This window comes from Pristiophorus japonicus, chromosome 19 (genome assembly GCF_044704955.1).
Source record: "Pristiophorus japonicus isolate sPriJap1 chromosome 19, sPriJap1.hap1, whole genome shotgun sequence".
Classification (NCBI taxonomy): Eukaryota; Metazoa; Chordata; class Chondrichthyes; family Pristiophoridae; genus Pristiophorus; species Pristiophorus japonicus.
The window spans coordinates 63,373,092-63,393,214 of record NC_091995.1 but is presented as its reverse complement, the minus strand read 5'-3'; the positions used below and the strand labels follow the sequence as shown (position 1 = coordinate 63,393,214).

General features: G+C 41.0%; 1 pseudogene; it reads right to left on the bottom strand.

Moving 5' to 3' along the window:
- LOC139229902 (zinc finger protein 420-like) overlaps positions 1–20,123 on the bottom strand; it is a 93,615-nt pseudogene that overhangs the window by 2,252 nt on the left and 71,240 nt on the right.

Here is a 20,123-nt window from a genome sequence, read left to right as displayed (position 1 = left end):
TCCACATTTGCACGGTTTCGCCGTGGTGCGGGTGTCCTTGTGTCTCTCCAGGTTGGACGATCAGTTAAAGCCTGGTCTACGCACAGAACAAGTGTACGATTTCTCCCCACTATGAACGGTGTGATGTTTTGTCGGCTGTGTAACTGGTTAAAGCTCTTTCCACAGTCAGTGCATTGGAACAGTCTCACTCGGGTGTGTGTGTCTCGGTGCTTTTCCAGTCACATTGATGTTTGAAATCAATTCCCACAGACAGAACAGACAAACATTTCTCCTTCCACATTTAAAGGCCGATTCTATTCAGGTCCTGAGAAACTGAGTGATTCCATCAGATCTCGACATGATGTTTGGTTTGAGTTCCCCGTCTGCAAATCCTGCCCCTCGAATACCCTGGAAAAGAGTTTACAAAAATCATTACTGCAAGTACAGGACAGAAATTCAGGACAGACAATTCTAGATTCTGTGGAACATTCTTTCCTCTCTTGTTCCTCCAAAGCTGTAAATTCCCATCCCATACACTCTTCCCCCTCCCCGTCCTGAAATTCAAACACATCGCACGTCTGAAGGCAGCTTGTTCTCCGCTCCCAATTATCATCTCCAACTGACTGGATTCAGTTCTACTCACTGGTTCCCCTCTCTCTCCTCCCCTGAAGGTGCTGACTCTGGCTGGGTTCAGTTAACAGAAGTACATAAGAAATAGAAGCAAGAGTAGGCCATTTGAGGCCTCGGGCCTGCTCGCCCATTCAATAAGATCATGGCTGATCTGATCATGGGCTCAGCTCCAGTTCTGTGTGATAGAGAATACAAGCAAGCTGCAAAGTTGGGAGAAAACACAGACAGCAGTTAGATTGCGAACATGTGAAATGGCATGATGCATTAAGCCATCAATCACACTTTACATCTCAGGACTTTGGGCTGAGAGCCAACCATGGGTTAACAACTCATACTATTGAGTCAATTGAGCCAACAGTATCAAAGGGGGAGAATTGATTGTTGTATGCTGATCCGGTATAAATTCAGCCATTTTAGACATGTGCTCCAGTGTAACAAAGAACTGGAACTCTGCCAAGAAGCTGCTGCTGCTGAAATAAAGTTACTTTAACCTACTACTGGATTTCAAATCTCATTGAAAATTAAGAGATCTAACAATTTTTGGCGTCACGAACAGGATCACTGAGGGAAGAAAGTGAATTTTGGACATTGGACCTACATCGGTATACTGAGGTAAGGACTCCTCTTTATAAAAGTCTTCAGTCAATTGTCTAAATTCACCCCCCCTCTGCGCGATTCCGAAAGCCTCCGGTTTGCGAACCGTTCGGTTGGTAGTCGGCTCGAGGTCCCATATAGATGTCTAACTTTTTCAGTGTGTTAGTTAATTAATTACCGACCCACTGACCCGGCTGGAAAGCCTCAGACTCGAGACCCCAGTAAAGAAATCAGTACTATGGCAGCAGAAGATAAGGGCAAAGAATTGCCTGCAACTGTTAAAGGCGGGCACCGCCTGAGGTTTCGATAGACAAAATCCTCTAACAGTTGAAAGAATACATAGAGCAACAATTCGGTTTATCTAAAACCTGTATCAAGATTGAACAAAAGTATGGTACCTCCAAAGGACAATGGTCCTTCGACGAGATCAAAAGGGTCTGGGGAAAAATGACCCGTATGAAAAATAAAGAACAAACCAGATGGTCCATTGCCTTATGTGACAGATCCAACAGCGGAATGAAATCATGACGCAGTCCCGACATGATAGGGACCTGACCAGTAAAAAGGACCAATTGCAAGCGGTTTGTGAACTAAGACAGAAAAAACGTGAACTTGAAGAGTTGGAAGCGAAAGTTAAAGATCTTAAAGGTGAAATTAAAGAATGGAAAAAATCATTAGGTCAAGAGACAATAATAGGAGAAGGAAAATGTATCAGTCAATTCTCAGGGTACCCATGTTTGGATAAATTAAAAGCGCAAACCCGAAGACACGACCAACGAATAGATACGGATTCTGAGTCCTCTGATGATACAAGGTCGGAGGATGAAGAATTAGGGCTGCGTTTTCCCCTGTTTAAAAAAAAACGAGTTGTAGTCAAATCAGAAGAGACTGCGGCTGAGGACAGAAGCAAAAGAACAAAGAAAAGGGTGTATGCAGAATACTTAGTTCATGATCCGGCAGACCCAGAGAAAATTGAAAAATGGTCCAAGGAGTTGCCCAATCCAAAGAAAGTGGGAGTGAAAACGTGGGAACCATTGGACCGCCTCAGAAATATATATCAACTTCATCCCTGGGACGGAGTCCAAATTTTGACCATAATGGTGCCAGAAACACAAGGAAGAAAATTGCACGCCAAGGTAGAAGACGGTTTGGGGCAGGACGAGCAAGAATTAAATGCAGGGTGGGATGCGATTAAACATTGCTGGACTGAAGGTTTGCAGCCAAAGACAGACTGGGGAAAAATTGCAACCTGCCAACAGGAAGGAACAGAGGAGATCCTGGAGTCTGACGAGTGGTTTAGATGCACGTGGCTAGAACATTCGAGTATGAATCATACGGGTGAGGAAATGGATGAACAAGTGTTTGGACCCCTGAAAGCAACTTTTGTGGCAGGTCTAAAGCCAGAACTGTCCAAAATGCTTAAGCTGGTGTAACCGGACAGCAGTTAGATTGCGTACGTGTGAAATGGCACGATGCATTAAGCCATCAATCACACTTTACATCTCAGGACTTTGGGCTGAGAGCCAACCATGGGTTAACAACTCATACTATTGAGTCAATTGAGCCAACAGTATCAAAGGGGGCGAGTTGATTGTTGTATGCTGATCCGGTATAAATTCAGCCATTTTAGACATGTGCTCCAGTGTAACAAAGAACTGGAACTCTGCCAAGAAGCTGCTGCTGCTGAAATAAAGTTACTTTAATCTACTACCGGATTTCAAATCTCATTGAAAATTAAGAGATCTAACAGTCCTGCATAATATAAACAGAGACAAGGTGCAGAGTAATATAAACAGAGATAGGTCCAGCATAATATAAACAGAGATAGGGTCTGGTGCAATATAAACAGAGGCAGAATCCGGTGTAATATAAACAGGGACAGAGTCCAGAGTAATATAAACAAAGACAACATCTAGTGATATATAAACAGGTACAGGACAAGTGTAATATAGAGAGAGAGACAGGGTCTAGTGCAATATAAAGAGGCAGGATCCAGTGTAAAATAAACAAACAGATACAGTGTTCAGTGTACTATAAACAGGGACAGGGTCCAGTGTAATATAAACAGAAACAGGATCAAGTGTAATAAAAAAAGAGACAGGGTCGAGTGTAATATAAACAGAGACAGAGTCGAGTGTAATATAAACAGGGACAGGGTCCAGTGTAATAGTAACAGAGACAGGGTCCAGTGTAATAGTAACAGAGACAGGGTCCAGTGCAATATAAACAGGGACAGGGTCTAATGCTATATAAATAGGGACAGGATCTAAATTAATATAAACAGAGACAAGGTTTAATGCTGTATAAACAGAGACATTGTCCAGTGTAATATAAACAGAGCTACAGTCCAGTGCTATATAAACAGGAACAGGGTCTGGTGTAATATAAAGAGACACAGGGTCCAGTGTAATATAAACATACGACAGGGTCTCGTGTAATATAAACACAGTCAGGGTCTAGTGTAATATAAACAGAGACAGGGTCTAGTATAATGCACAGAGACAGGGTCTAGTGTAATATAAACAGAGACAGGGTCCAGTGTAATATAAACAGAGACAGGGTCCAGAGTAATATAAACAGAGACAGGGTCCAGCATAATATGAACAGAAACAGTGTCTGAGGCAATATAAACAGGGACAGGGTCTAGTGTAATTTAAACAGAGACAGGGTCTGGTGCAATATAAACAGAGACAGGGTCTAGTGCAATATAAATAGGGACAGGGTCGAGTGTAATATAAACAGACAGGGTCCAGCGTAATACGAACAGAAACAGTGTCTCGTGCAATATAAACGGGGGCAAGGTCTAGTGTAATATAAACAGAGTCAGGCTCTAGTGAAATATGATCTGCGGCAGGATCTCGTGTAATATAAACAGGGACAGAGTCCAGTGTAATAGTAACAAGGTCAGGGTCCAGTGAAATGTAAAGAGGGACAGTGTCTATGGTTCATAAACAGAGACAGGGTCGAGTGTACTACCAACAGAGACAAGGTCTAGTGTAATATAAACAGGGACAGGATCGAGTCTAATATAAGAGAGAGACAGGGTCCAGTGTAATATAAATAGAGTCAGCATCTAGTGCTGTATAAACAGGGAAAGGATGAATGTAATTTGAACACATACAGGGTCTAATGCAATATAAACAGAGAAAGGGTCTAGTGTAATATAAAAAGAGTCAGGCTCTCGCATAATAATAACAGGGACAGGGTCCAGTGCAAACTAAACAGAGACAGGGTCGACAACTATGTAAACAGAGGCAGGGTCTAGTGTAATATAAAGAGAGACAGGGTGCAGCATAATATGAACAGAAACAGGATCTGGTGCAATAGGAACAGAGACAGGGTCCAGTGGACTATAAACAGAGACAGTGTCTAGTGTAATATAAACAGAGCCAGGGTCTAGTGTAATATAAACAGAGCCAGGGTCTAGTGTAATATAAACAGAGACAGGGTCTAGTGTAATATAAACAGAGACAGGGTCCAGTGTAATAGAAATAAACAGAGACAGGATCCAGTGTAATATAAACAAGGACAGGGTCTAGTGTAATATAAACAGGGACAGGGTCTAGTGTAATATAAACAGAGAGACAGGGTCCAGTGTAATATAGACATACGACAGGGTATAGTGTAATATAAACAGGGACAGGGTCTAGTGTAATATAAACAGAGACAGGGTCCAGCGTAATATAAACAAAAAGAGACAGGGTCTAGTGTTATATAACCAGGGACAGGGTCTGGTGTAATATAAACAGATCCAAGGTCTAGTGTAATATAAACAGGGACAGGGTCTAGTGTAATATAAACAGAGAGACAGGGTCCAGTGTAATATAAACATACGACAGGGTATAGTGTAATATAAACAGGGACAGGGTCTAGTGTAATATAAACAGAGACAGGGTCGAGCGTAATATAAACAAAAAGAGACAGGGTCTAGTGTAATATAAACAGGGACAGGGTCGAGTGTAATATAAACAGGGACAGGGTCTAGTTTAATTTAAACAGAGACAAGGTTTAGTGCTATATAAACAGAGACATTGTCCAGTGTAATATAAACAGAGCCAGGGTCCAGTGTAATATAAACAGAGACAAGGACTTGTGTAATATAAAAAGGGACAGGGACTCATGTAATATAAACAGAGACTAGTTCTAGTGTAAAACAAAGAGGCAGATTCTAGGGAATATAAACAGAGACAGGGCCAAGTGTAATATGAACAGAAACAGGATCTGGTACAATAGGAACAGAGACAGGGTCCAGTGTACTATAAACAGAGACAGTGTCTAATGTAATATAAACACAGCCAGGGTCTAGTGTAATATAAACAGAGCCAGGGTCTAGTGTAATATAAACAGAGACAGGGTCTAGTGTAAAATAAACAGAGACAGGGTCCAGTGTAATATAAAGAGAGACAGTGTCCAGTGAAAGATAAACAGAGACAGGGTCTAGTGTAATATAAAACAGGGACAGGGTCTAGTGTAATATAAACAGAGACAGGGTCCGGTGTAATATAAACAAAAAGACACAGGGTCTAGTGTTATATAACCAGGGACAGGGTCTGGTGTAATATAAACAGGGATCGGGTCCAGTGTAATATAAACAGATCCAGGGTCTAGTGTAATATAAACAGAGCCAGGGTCCAGTGCAATATAAACAGATACAGGGTCCAGTGTAATATAAACAGAGACAAGGACTTGTGTAATATAAAAAGGGACAGGGACTCATGTAATATAAATAGAGACCAGTTCTAGTGTAATACAAAGAGGCAGATTCTATGGAATATAAACAGAGACAGGGCCGAGTGTAATATAAACAGGGACAGGGTCCAGTGAAATATAAACAGAGACAAGATCTCGTGTAATATAAACAGGGACAGGGTCTAGTGTAATATAAACAAACAGAGACAGGGTCCAGTGTTATATAACCAGGGACAGGGTCTGATGTAATATAAAGAGGGACAGGGTCTAGTGTAAAAAAACAGAGCCAGGGTCTAGTGTAATATAAACAGTGACAGGGTCCAGTGTAATATAAATAAACAGAGACAGGGTCCAGTGTTTCTAACCAGGGACAGGGTCTGGTGTAATATGAACAGAAACAGGGTGCAGTGTAATATAAATAGAGCCAGGGTCTAGTGCTATATAAACAGAGACAGTGTCTAGTGCTATATAAACAGGGACAGGGTCTAATGTATTATAAACAGAGACAGGGTCTAGTGTAAAAAAACAGAGCCAGGGTCTAGTATAATATAAACAGAGACAGGGTCAAGTGTAATATAAATAGAGCCAGGGTCTAGTGCTATATAAACAGAGACAGTGTCTAGTTTAATATAAACAGAGACAAGGACTTGTGTAATATAAAAAGGGACAGGGACTCATGTAATATAAACAGAAACCAGTTCTAGTGTAATACAAAGAGGCAGATTCTATGTAATATAAACAGAGACAGGGACTAGTGTAATATAAACAGAGACAGGGTCTAGTGTAATATAAACAGAGACAAGATCTAGTGTAATATAAATAGAGACAGGGTCCAGTGTAATATAAACAAACAGAGACAGGGTTCAGTGTTATATAACAAGGGAAAGGGTATGGTGTAATATAAAGAGGGACAGGGTCTAGTGTAAAAAAACAGAGCCAGGGTCTAGTATAATATAAACAGACAGGGTCAAGTGTAATATAAATAGAGCCAGGGTCTAGTGCTATATAAACAGAGACAGTGTCTAGTGCTATATAAACAGGGACAGGGTCTAATGTATTATAAACAGAGACAGGGTCTAGTTTAATATAAACAGAGACAAGGACTTGTGTAATATAAAAAGGGACAGGGACTCATGTAATATAAACAGAAACCAGTTCTAGTGTAATACAAAGAGGCAGATTCTATGTAATATAAACAGAGACAGGGACTAGTGTAATATAAACAGAGCCAGGGTCCAATGTATATAAACAGAGCCAGGGTCCAGTGTAATATAAACAGAGACAGGGTCCAGTGTAATATAAACAGAGACCAGTTCTCGTGTAATACAAAGAGGCAGATTCTATGGAATATAAACAGAGACAGGGCCGAGTGTAATATAAACAGAGACAGTGTCTAGTGCAATATAAACAGGGACAGGGTCTAGTGTAATATAAACAGAGACAAGATCTAGTGTAATATAAACAGGGACAGGGTCTAGTGTAATATAAACAGAGACAGGGTCCAGTGTAATATAAACAAACAGAGACAGGGTCCAGTGTTATATAACAAGGGAAAGGGTATGGTGTAATATAAAGAGGGACAGGGTCTAGTGTAAAAAAAGAGCCAGGGTCTAGTATAATATAAACAGAGACAGGGTCCAATGTAATATAAACAAACAGAGACAGGGTCAAGTGTAATATAAATAGAGCCAGGGTCGAGTGCTATATAAACAGAGACAGTGTCTAGTGCTATATAAACAGGGATAGGGTCTAATGTATTATAAACAGAGACAGGGACTAGTTTAATATAAACAGAGACAAGGACTTGTGTAATATAAAAAGGGACAGGGACTCATGTAATATAAATAGAAACCAGTTCTACTGTAATACAAAGAGGCAGATTCTATGTAATATAAACAGAGACAGGGACTAGTGTAATATAAACAGAGCCAGGGTCCAATGTAATATAAACAGAGCCAGGGTCTAGTGCAATATAAACAGAGACAAGGACTTGTGTAATATAAAAAGGGACAGGGACTCATGTAATATAAACAGAGACCAGTTCTCGTGTAATATAAAGAGGCAGATTCTATGTAATATAAACAGAGACAGGGCAGAGTGTAATATAAACAGAGACAGTGTCTAGTGCAATATTAACAGGGACAATGTCTAGTGTAATATAAATAGAGCCAGCCAAGCTCTCGTGAAATATAAACTGAGGCAGGATCTCGTGTAATATAAACAGGGACAGGGTCCAGTGTAATAGTAACAAGGCCAGGGTCCAGTGAAATGTAAAGAGGGACAGTGTCCAGTGCTTCATAAACAGAGACAGGGTCTAGTGTAATATCATCAGAGACTAGAGTAATATTAAAAGGGACAGGGTCTAGTGTAATATAAACAGGGACAAGGTCCAGTGTAATATAAACAAGGACAGGGTCTAGTGTAATATAAACAGGGACAGGGTCTAGTGTAATATAAACATACGACAGGGTATAGTATAATATAAACAGAGACATGGTCTAATTTAATATAAACAGAGACAAGGTTTAGTGCTTGATAAACAGAGACATTGTCCAGTGTAATATAAACAGAGCCACGGTCCAGTGCTATATAAACAGGGACAGGGTTTAGTGTAATATAAACAGAGACAGGGTCTAGTGTAATATAAACAGAGACAGGGTCTAGTGGTAGATAAACAGGGACAGGGTCTAGTGTAATATAAACGGAGAGACAGGGTCCAGTGTAATATAAACATACAATACGGTCTAGTGTAATATAAACACAGTCAGGGTCTAGTGTAATATAAACAGAGACAGGGTCTAGTATAATGCACAGAAACAGTGTCTGAGGCAATATAAACAGGGACAGGGACTAGTGTAATTTAAACAGAGACAGGGTATGGTGTAATATAAACAGAGACAGGGTCTAGTGTAATATGAACAGGGACAGGGTTGTGGAAGAATCATGAAAGGATTAATAAAATGGTTCTAGGAATCAATAAGAAAATAAGAAAAGACAGACTTAGTTTCCCGTGAGAAAGTAGTGGGCAAAGTAGCTTGTGTGACCATCACTGATAAACAAGGGTTTATGCCATGAATTGATAAGGTGCACATCTGCTTCGCGTGATTAAGCTAAGCTATCCTAGCACGTAGGAGGTTTTGGTGTCACTGAGCAATTCCGCTCGTAAAAGCATAAAATGTTCCAAAGATAAACAGGCTATCAATCCATGAAGCCCTAGTAACACACTGTGATTGATGAAGCGGGCCATACTTCCTGCGGTTTGTAAGAATAAAAAGGATGCGTCTGTGAGGATAGGCAGACCTTTTGTCTGCCTGCCCCGGAATCTGCAGACTCTGTGCTGGCAGTTTGGTAACAGGTCCGAAGCCGCTTCAATAAAGACGTAAAGATTGAAGGTATCTGACTCGATTATTGTCGAATACAGCTGACCACCCGAACTAGGACTTAACAGGGTCTAGTGCTATATAAACAGGGACAGGGTCCAGCGTAATATAAACAGAGTCAGGCTCTAGTGAAATATTATCTGAGGCAGGATCTCGTGTAATATAAACAGGGACCAGGTCCAGTGTAATAGTAACAAGGTCAGGGTCCAGTGAAATGTAAAGAGGGACAGTGTCTAGTGCTTCATAAATAGAGACAGGGTCGAGTGTACTACCAACAGAGACAGAATCTAGTGTAATATAAACAGGGACAAGGTCCAGTGTAATATAAACAGCGACAGGGTCTAATGTAATATAAACAGGGACAGGGTCGAGTGCAATATAAAAGAGAGACAGGGTCCAGTGTAATATAAATAGAGTCACGGTGTAGTGTAATATAAACATAGACAGCATCTAGTGCTATATAAACAGGGAAAGGGCGAGTGTAATATAAACAGATATAGGGTCTAGTGCAATATAAACAGAGACACGACCCAGTTTAATATAAACAGAGACAGCGCCCATGTTATATAACCGGGGACAAGTACTCTTGTATTATACAGAGACAAGGACTCGTGTAATATAAACAGAGATTGGGTCTAGCGTAATATAAACAGAGACAGGGTCGACAGCTGTGTAAAAAGAGACAGGGTCTCGTGCAATATAAAGAGAGACAGGGTCCAGCATGATATGAACAGAAACATGATCTGGTGCAATATGAACAGAGACAGGGTCCAGTATACTATAAACAGAGACAGGGTCTAGTGTAATATAAACAGAGCCAGGGTCTACTGTATATAAACAGAGACACGGTCCAGTGTTATATAAAACAGGGACAGGATCCAATGTAATGTAAACAGAGCCAGGGTCTAGTATAATATAAATAGAGCCAGGGTCGAGTGTAATATAAACACAGACAGGGCCCAGTGTTATATAACCAGGGACAGGGTCCGGTGTAATATAAACAGAGACAGGGTCCAGTGTAATATAAACAGAGACCAGTTCTCGTGTAATACAAAGAGGCAGATTCTATGGAATATAAACAGAGACAGGGCCGAGTGTAATATAAACAGAGACAGTGTCTAGTGCAATATAAACAGGGACAGGGTCTAGTGTAATATAAACAGAGACAAGATCTAGTGTAATATAAACAGGGACAGGGTCCAGTGTAATATAAACAAACAGAGACAGGGTCCAGTGTTATATAACAAGGGAAAGGGTATGGTGTAATATAAAGAGGGACAGGGTCTAGTGTAAAAAAAGAGCCAGGGTCTAGTATAATATAAACAGAGACAGGGTCCAATGTAATATAAACAAACAGAGACAGGGTCAAGTGTAATATAAATAGAGCCAGGGTCGAGTGCTATATAAACAGAGACAGTGTCTAGTGCTATATAAACAGGGATAGGGTCTAATGTATTATAAACAGAGACAGGGACTAGTTTAATATAAACAGAGACAAGGACTTGTGTAATATAAAAAGGGACAGGGACTCATGTAATATAAATAGAAACCAGTTCTACTGTAATACAAAGAGGCAGATTCTATGTAATATAAACAGAGACAGGGACTAGTGTAATATAAACAGAGCCAGGGTCCAATGTAATATAAACAGAGCCAGGGTCTAGTGCAATATAAACAGAGACAAGGACTTGTGTAATATAAAAAGGGACAGGGACTCATGTAATATAAACAGAGACCAGTTCTCGTGTAATATAAAGAGGCAGATTCTATGTAATATAAACAGAGACAGGGCAGAGTGTAATATAAACAGAGACAGTGTCTAGTGCAATATTAACAGGGACAATGTCTAGTGTAATATAAATAGAGCCAGCCAAGCTCTCGTGAAATATAAACTGAGGCAGGATCTCGTGTAATATAAACAGGGACAGGGTCCAGTGTAATAGTAACAAGGCCAGGGTCCAGTGAAATGTAAAGAGGGACAGTGTCCAGTGCTTCATAAACAGAGACAGGGTCTAGTGTAATATCATCAGAGACTAGAGTAATATTAAAAGGGACAGGGTCTAGTGTAATATAAACAGGGACAAGGTCCAGTGTAATATAAACAAGGACAGGGTCTAGTGTAATATAAACAGGGACAGGGTCTAGTGTAATATAAACATACGACAGGGTATAGTGTAATATAAACAGAGACATGGTCTAATTTAATATAAACAGAGACAAGGTTTAGTGCTTGATAAACAGAGACATTGTCCAGTGTAATATAAACAGAGCCACGGTCCAGTGCTATATAAACAGGGACAGGGTTTAGTGTAATATAAACAGAGACAGGGTCTAGTGTAATATAAACAGAGACAGGGTCTAGTGGTAGATAAACAGGGACAGGGTCTAGTGTAATATAAACGGAGAGACAGGGTCCAGTGTAATATAAACATACAATACGGTCTAGTGTAATATAAACACAGTCAGGGTCTAGTGTAATATAAACAGAGACAGGGTCTAGTATAATGCACAGAAACAGTGTCTGAGGCAATATAAACAGGGACAGGGACTAGTGTAATTTAAACAGAGACAGGGTATGGTGTAATATAAACAGAGACAGGGTCTAGTGTAATATGAACAGGGACAGGGTTGTGGAAGAATCATGAAAGGATTAATAAAATGGTTCTAGGAATCAATAAGAAAATAAGAAAAGACAGACTTAGTTTCCCGTGAGAAAGTAGTGGGCAAAGTAGCTTGTGTGACCATCACTGATAAACAAGGGTTTATGCCATGAATTGATAAGGTGCACATCTGCTTCGCGTGATTAAGCTAAGCTATCCTAGCACGTAGGAGGTTTTGGTGTCACTGAGCAATTCCGCTCGTAAAAGCATAAAATGTTCCAAAGATAAACAGGCTATCAATCCATGAAGCCCTAGTAACACACTGTGATTGATGAAGCGGGCCATACTTCCTGCGGTTTGTAAGAATAAAAAGGATGCGTCTGTGAGGATAGGCAGACCTTTTGTCTGCCTGCCCCGGAATCTGCAGACTCTGTGCTGGCAGTTTGGTAACAGGTCCGAAGCCGCTTCAATAAAGACGTAAAGATTGAAGGTATCTGACTCGATTATTGTCGAATACAGCTGACCACCCGAACTAGGACTTAACAGGGTCTAGTGCTATATAAACAGGGACAGGGTCCAGCGTAATATAAACAGAGTCAGGCTCTAGTGAAATATTATCTGAGGCAGGATCTCGTGTAATATAAACAGGGACCAGGTCCAGTGTAATAGTAACAAGGTCAGGGTCCAGTGAAATGTAAAGAGGGACAGTGTCTAGTGCTTCATAAATAGAGACAGGGTCGAGTGTACTACCAACAGAGACAGAATCTAGTGTAATATAAACAGGGACAAGGTCCAGTGTAATATAAACAGCGACAGGGTCTAATGTAATATAAACAGGGACAGGGTCGAGTGCAATATAAAAGAGAGACAGGGTCCAGTGTAATATAAATAGAGTCACGGTGTAGTGTAATATAAACATAGACAGCATCTAGTGCTATATAAACAGGGAAAGGGCGAGTGTAATATAAACAGATATAGGGTCTAGTGCAATATAAACAGAGACACGACCCAGTTTAATATAAACAGAGACAGCGCCCATGTTATATAACCGGGGACAAGTACTCTTGTATTATACAGAGACAAGGACTCGTGTAATATAAACAGAGATTGGGTCTAGCGTAATATAAACAGAGACAGGGTCGACAGCTGTGTAAAAAGAGACAGGGTCTCGTGCAATATAAAGAGAGACAGGGTCCAGCATGATATGAACAGAAACATGATCTGGTGCAATATGAACAGAGACAGGGTCCAGTATACTATAAACAGAGACAGGGTCTAGTGTAATATAAACAGAGCCAGGGTCTACTGTATATAAACAGAGACACGGTCCAGTGTTATATAAAACAGGGACAGGATCCAATGTAATGTAAACAGAGCCAGGGTCTAGTATAATATAAATAGAGCCAGGGTCGAGTGTAATATAAACACAGACAGGGCCCAGTGTTATATAACCAGGGACAGGGTCCGGTGTAATATAAACAGAGACAGGGTCCAGTGTAATATAAACAGAGACCAGTTCTCGTGTAATACAAAGAGACAGATTCTATGGAATATAAACAGAGACAGGGCCGAGTGTAATATAAACAGAGACAGTGTCTAGTGCAATATAAACAGGGACAGGGTCTAGTGTAATATAAACAGAGACAAGATCTAGTGTAATATAAACAGGGACAGGGTCCAGTGTAATATAAACAAACAGAGACAGGGTCCAGTGTTATATAACAAGGGAAAGGGTATGGTGTAATATAAAGAGGGACAGGGTCTAGTGTAAAAAAAGAGCCAGGGTCTAGTATAATATAAACAGAGACAGGGTCCAATGTAATATAAACAAACAGAGACAGGGTCAAGTGTAATATAAATAGAGCCAGGGTCGAGTGCTATATAAACAGAGACAGTGTCTAGTGCTATATAAACAGGGATAGGGTCTAATGTATTATAAACAGAGACAGGGACTAGTTTAATATAAACAGAGACAAGGACTTGTGTAATATAAAAAGGGACAGGGACTCATGTAATATAAATAGAAACCAGTTCTACTGTAATACAAAGAGGCAGATTCTATGTAATATAAACAGAGACAGGGACTAGTGTAATATAAACAGAGCCAGGGTCCAATGTAATATAAACAGAGCCAGGGTCTAGTGCAATATAAACAGAGACAAGGACTTGTGTAATATAAAAAGGGACAGGGACTCATGTAATATAAACAGAGACCAGTTCTCGTGTAATATAAAGAGGCAGATTCTATGTAATATAAACAGAGACAGGGCAGAGTGTAATATAAACAGAGACAGTGTCTAGTGCAATATTAACAGGGACAATGTCTAGTGTAATATAAATAGAGCCAGCCAAGCTCTCGTGAAATATAAACTGAGGCAGGATCTCGTGTAATATAAACAGGGACAGGGTCCAGTGTAATAGTAACAAGGCCAGGGTCCAGTGAAATGTAAAGAGGGACAGTGTCCAGTGCTTCATAAACAGAGACAGGGTCTAGTGTAATATCATCAGAGACTAGAGTAATATTAAAAGGGACAGGGTCTAGTGTAATATAAACAGGGACAAGGTCCAGTGTAATATAAACAAGGACAGGGTCTAGTGTAATATAAACAGGGACAGGGTCTAGTGTAATATAAACATACGACAGGGTATAGTGTAATATAAACAGAGACATGGTCTAATTTAATATAAACAGAGACAAGGTTTAGTGCTTGATAAACAGAGACATTGTCCAGTGTAATATAAACAGAGCCACGGTCCAGTGCTATATAAACAGGGACAGGGTTTAGTGTAATATAAACAGAGACAGGGTCTAGTGTAATATAAACAGAGACAGGGTCTAGTGGTAGATAAACAGGGACAGGGTCTAGTGTAATATAAACGGAGAGACAGGGTCCAGTGTAATATAAACATACAATACGGTCTAGTGTAATATAAACACAGTCAGGGTCTAGTGTAATATAAACAGAGACAGGGTCTAGTATAATGCACAGAAACAGTGTCTGAGGCAATATAAACAGGGACAGGGACTAGTGTAATTTAAACAGAGACAGGGTATGGTGTAATATAAACAGAGACAAGGACTTGTGTAATATAAAAAGGGACAGATTCTATATAATATAAACAGAGACAGGGCTGAGCGTAATGTAAACAGAGACAGTGTCTAGTGCAATATAAACAGGGACAGGGCCTAGTGCAATATAAACAGAGACAGGGTCTAGTATAATATAAAGAGAGTCAGGCTCGAGTGAAATATAAACTATGGCAGGATCTCGTGTAATATAATCAGGGACAGGCTCCAGTGTAATAGTAACAAGGCCAGGGTCCGGTGAAATATAAAGAGGGACAGTGTCTAGTGCTTCATAAACAGAGACAGGGTCCAGTGTAATATTATGAGAGACTAGAGCAATATTAAAAGGGACAGGGTCTAGGGTAATATAAACAGGGACAAGGTCCAGTGTAATATAAACAGGGACAAGGTCCAGTATAATATAAACAGGGCCAGGGTCTAGTGTCATATAAACAGGGACAGGGTCTAGTGTAATATAAACAGAGACAGGGTCTAGTGCAATATAAACAGAGACAGGGTCTAGCGCTATATAAACAGGGAAAGGGCGAGTGTAATATAAACAGAGCCAGGGTGTAGTGTAATATAAACAGAGCCAGGTTCCAGTGTAATATAAACCGGGACAGGGTCCAGTGTTATATAATCAGGGACAGGGTCCATTGGAATATAAATAGAGCCAGGGTCTAGTATAATATAAACAGAGACAGGGTTTAGTGCAATATAAACAGGGATAGGGTCCAGTGTTAAATCAACAGAGACAGGGTCTAGTGTAATGTAAACAGAGACAGGGTCTAGTGTAATATAAACAGGGCGAGGGTCCAGTGTAATATAAACAGAGAGGGGGTGTATTGTAATATAAACAGAGACAGGGTCTGGTGTAAGATAAACAGAGACAGGGTCTCGTGTAATATAAACAGAGCCAGGGTCCAGTGTAATATAAACCTGGACAGGGTCCAGTGTTATATAAACAGAGACAGGGTCCAGTGTAATATAAACAGGGACAGGGCCCGTGTTATATAACCGGGGACAAGTACTCTTGTAATATAAACAGAGACAAGGACTCATGTCATATAAACAGAAATAGGGTCTAGTGTAATATAAACATAGTCAGGCTCTAGCGTAATGTAAACAGGGACAGGGGCCAGTGCAATATAAACAGAGACAGGGTCGACAGCAATGTAACAAGAGACAGGGTCTAGTGTAATATAAAGAGGGACAGGGTCCAGCATAATGTAAACAGAAACAGGATCTGGTGCAATATGAATAGAGACAGGGTCCAGTGTAATATAAACAGAGCCAGGGTACAGTGTAATATAAACAGAGAGAGGCTCGAGTGAAATATAAACTGAGGCAGGATCTCGTGTAATATAAACAGAGCCAGGGTCTTGTGTAATATAAACAGAGACAGGGACAGGTGTAATATAACCAGAGCCAGGGTCCAGTGTAATATAAACAAACAGAGACAGGGCCCGGTGTTATTGTGGATATCTGGAGATGATGGGATTATTGTAAAACAGGAAACCCTTAAGCGGCAGTATTATACCACTAGAACCCCTCAGTGGTGGTCTCTGGACCTGCCACAGGCACCCTATCACGTGACCCTAGCATACGATCCCAGTGGAAAGAATCAGGACCTGCAGAATTTTTATCAGGATCACGAAGGGGAAGTGAAGGGAATTCTATTAAGGGCTAAAGTGACTGGACTGGAAAGAGAGGCAGATTTTGTGGAAGTGGATAAGAATCTGTGGAAATAGCCCCTAATAATGGCACCGTATATTGCTCGTGAAGTATTAGCCCCTCACCATGCTAAAGATTTGGGAGTTATGGTACGCAAGGCCATAGATGAGGCTGACCCTACCAGCCGGGATGTGCAAATCGTAAAACATGGCCGAACAGTCCAATTTCATGGGGACCCCGAGAAGGTCTTAAGGACTCTACAGCATCATACTGGCTCCGGCATACCTGACTATGTGGATCCTCATGTGTGGGCAGAGAACCCCTCCCAAGTGGGTTATACTCCCATTGATCCGATTGAGATCCCAGTGCAGGGCAATGTGGACTGGCCCTCTATCCGACAGAACCCACTGAAATCACAGGCAATCCTAAACTGACCTTTCGGCACTGTACTGCAATTAATCCGGCCTGTTTTCTTACATGAGGAAGAACCCAGTCATGATTGTTTATGTATGTTGACGGAAGTACTTCTATTAATCCAGAAGATAACGAATCTCAGGATACGCCATAGTAAACCAGGAGAATCAGGTCTTGGAATCTGCCGCTTTTGAAACCGCCTATTCTGCTCAACAAGCTGAACTATTCGCCCTCACCCGAGCCTGTATCTTGGCCAAAGATCTCAAAGTCAATATCTATACCGACTCTAGGTATGTCTTTGGGGTGGTCCATGATTTCGGACAATTATGGAAAAATAGGGGATTCCTAACCTCACAGGGGAATGAGATCTCATAAAAAGTTAGTATCTGATTTGTTGCAAGCCCTCATGTTCCCCAAACGCATTGCCATTGTCAAATGTACCACCCATACTACCGGAAATTCTCTGGTTGATATAGGGAATCGTTGTCCTGACCAAGAGGCCAAACAGGCCTCTCGTGACCAACAGATGGTAGTGCCCAAAATTATGAGTCAGACTAAAAATCCTGCGAAGGATAAGTTAACCTCGGAAAAACCAATGCCAACCATCCAAGATGTTATAAAAGCACAGGAGGACGCTCCTGAAAAAGATAAACTGTTGTGGAAATATTATGCATGTACTTATGACAATGTTTCTAAACTCTGGACGACTCCCGCGGAACAGACTTGCATGTCTGACGAGTTGGCCTCATGGGTTATAGAATGTCTGCATTTTGCTACTCATTGTGGAGCAAGGGCAACAAGTGATACGCTTTTGGCTACTTGGTGGCACCCTAGACTCCAGGCGCTCACCCAGAACATCAGTAGTCGTTGCCTGGTTGGCCAGCAACATAATCCAGGGAAGGGAGTCCCCTGTGATTGGGGTAAAACGCCCCTACCCAGAGGTCCCTTTGAGACATTTCAGTTGAACTACATTGAGTTGCAAAAAGTTCAGTGTTACAAATATGTGTTAGTAATAGTAGATGTGTTTAGCAGATGGATTGAAGCCTACCCTAACCTGGACAATAAGACTCAAACTGTTGTTAAGGTGTTAATGAGGGAAATTGTTCCTAGATATGAGAACTCAGCTCTCAGCTCGACTGATGACCACCTATGTTCTTTCTCTGACTCAGGCTCTGCGACTAGCTCACAACCAGGTTCAAGATGCTCACCTCGACCTCCCAGTTTTACCCGAATTGTCCCTCGTGGCACCAGGGAAGTATGGATTCGGAAGGGATTAGAGCCACAATGGGAGGGGCCTTTTTAGGTGTCACTCACTACCCCCACTGCAGCCAAGGTTGAGGGGAAAAGTGCCTGGGTTCACCTGCACCACTGCAAGCTCACCACCCTCTAATGAACCTATTTTACTGGTTATTCTAACTCCTGTTTCTGTTCCAGACTTCCTCTTCTCCATAGCTGAACAAGGCCGTTGGCATCCTAATTGGAACGTGGACCAGTTTGAACTTTTACCCGTAGTGATAGACAGCCAGCTACACCGACGGTGACCTGAGGAGACGGGAAAACTGAACTCTTTTAATCAGCAAAATAATTGGACTATTTATCTGAATCCTGAGCCATAAGATGAAGCTGTCTGTATGCCAGTCTGTATAATAGTGTTGATATATGACAGTTTCGACGCATGGGAGGGGAGACAGAGGCGAAAGCTACATGTCTTATGTTTATGCGCAAAATGGGAACTTTTCTGGATATTAGGTGTGTTCACATTCCCTATACATTTTACTCCTAGAACGATCCTAAATGTTATCATAGAATGATAAAAGGAGGGATGTGGATATCTGAACGGAATATATGGAATTAAGGACAGTAAAGTAAACGGGATATATGAAAATGTATAAGCCATGGTAGAATAGCTGGGAGAATGTCAGATTGCAAATAGTGCAACATCAGCATAGCTAACAGTCTTTCCCAAGGTTTCAAGTCATTAATCCTGCCAATAGCATCTAATTGTAACATGAAATAAATCTGCAGAATTGCAAGGTCTCAGTTAATAGTCACACCACTAGATTGAAACATTTAGAGGCAATGCTTGAGCTTTCATAAAAACATCTCATATAGATTGACTAATGAGTGGCTGAGTTAGAATGTCAATCTAATTGTATTTTGTTATCTGATTTCAAAACTGTATAACTTCTGACGCTTTACGATGTAACTTCACCTATCCATAGGGAGTGTGTACGCTCTATCCAGAGAGTATATCTTCTGTCTAATAGGTCTTACTGGCCGGTAATAAAGACTGCTTTGTTCAAAGCACAAGAGGTATTCGACTCAGTAATTTTACTGAACCAGATTGAGGTAAAAGAATCCAGGAATTTACATTATATAACCAGGGACAGGGTCTGCTGTAATATAAACAGGGACCAGTGTAATATAAACAGAGACAGGGTCCAGTGTAATATAAACAGAGACAGGGTACAGTGTAATATAAACAGGGACGGGGCCTAGTGTAATATAAACAGGGACAAGGTCTAGTGTAATATAAACAGAGACAGGGTCCAGTGTAATATAAACAGGGACAGGGTCCAGTGTAATATAAACAGGGAAGGGTCCAGTGTAATATAAACAGGGACAGGGTCCAGTGTAATATAAACAGAGCCAGGGTCCAGTGTAACATAAACAGAGAGAGGCTCGAGTGAAATATAAACTGAGGCAGGATCTCGTGTAATATAAACAGGGACAGGGTCCAGTGTAATAGTAACAAGGCCAGGGTCCAGTGAAATGTAAAGAGGGACAGTGTCGAGCGCATCATAAACAGAGACAGCGCCGAGTGTAATATCAACAGAGACAGGGTGTAGTGTAATGTAAACAGATACAGGGTCTAGTGTAATGTAAACAGAGACAGGGTCTAGTATAATGTAAACAGAGACAGGGTCTAGTGTAATATAAACAGGGCGAGGGTCCAGTGTAATATAAACAGAGAGGGGGTGTATTGTAATATAAACAGAGACAGGATCTAGTGTTAAATAAAGAGAGACAGGATCCAGTGTAATAGTAACACGGCCAGGGTCCAGTGAAATGTAAAGAGGGACAGTGTCGAGCGCA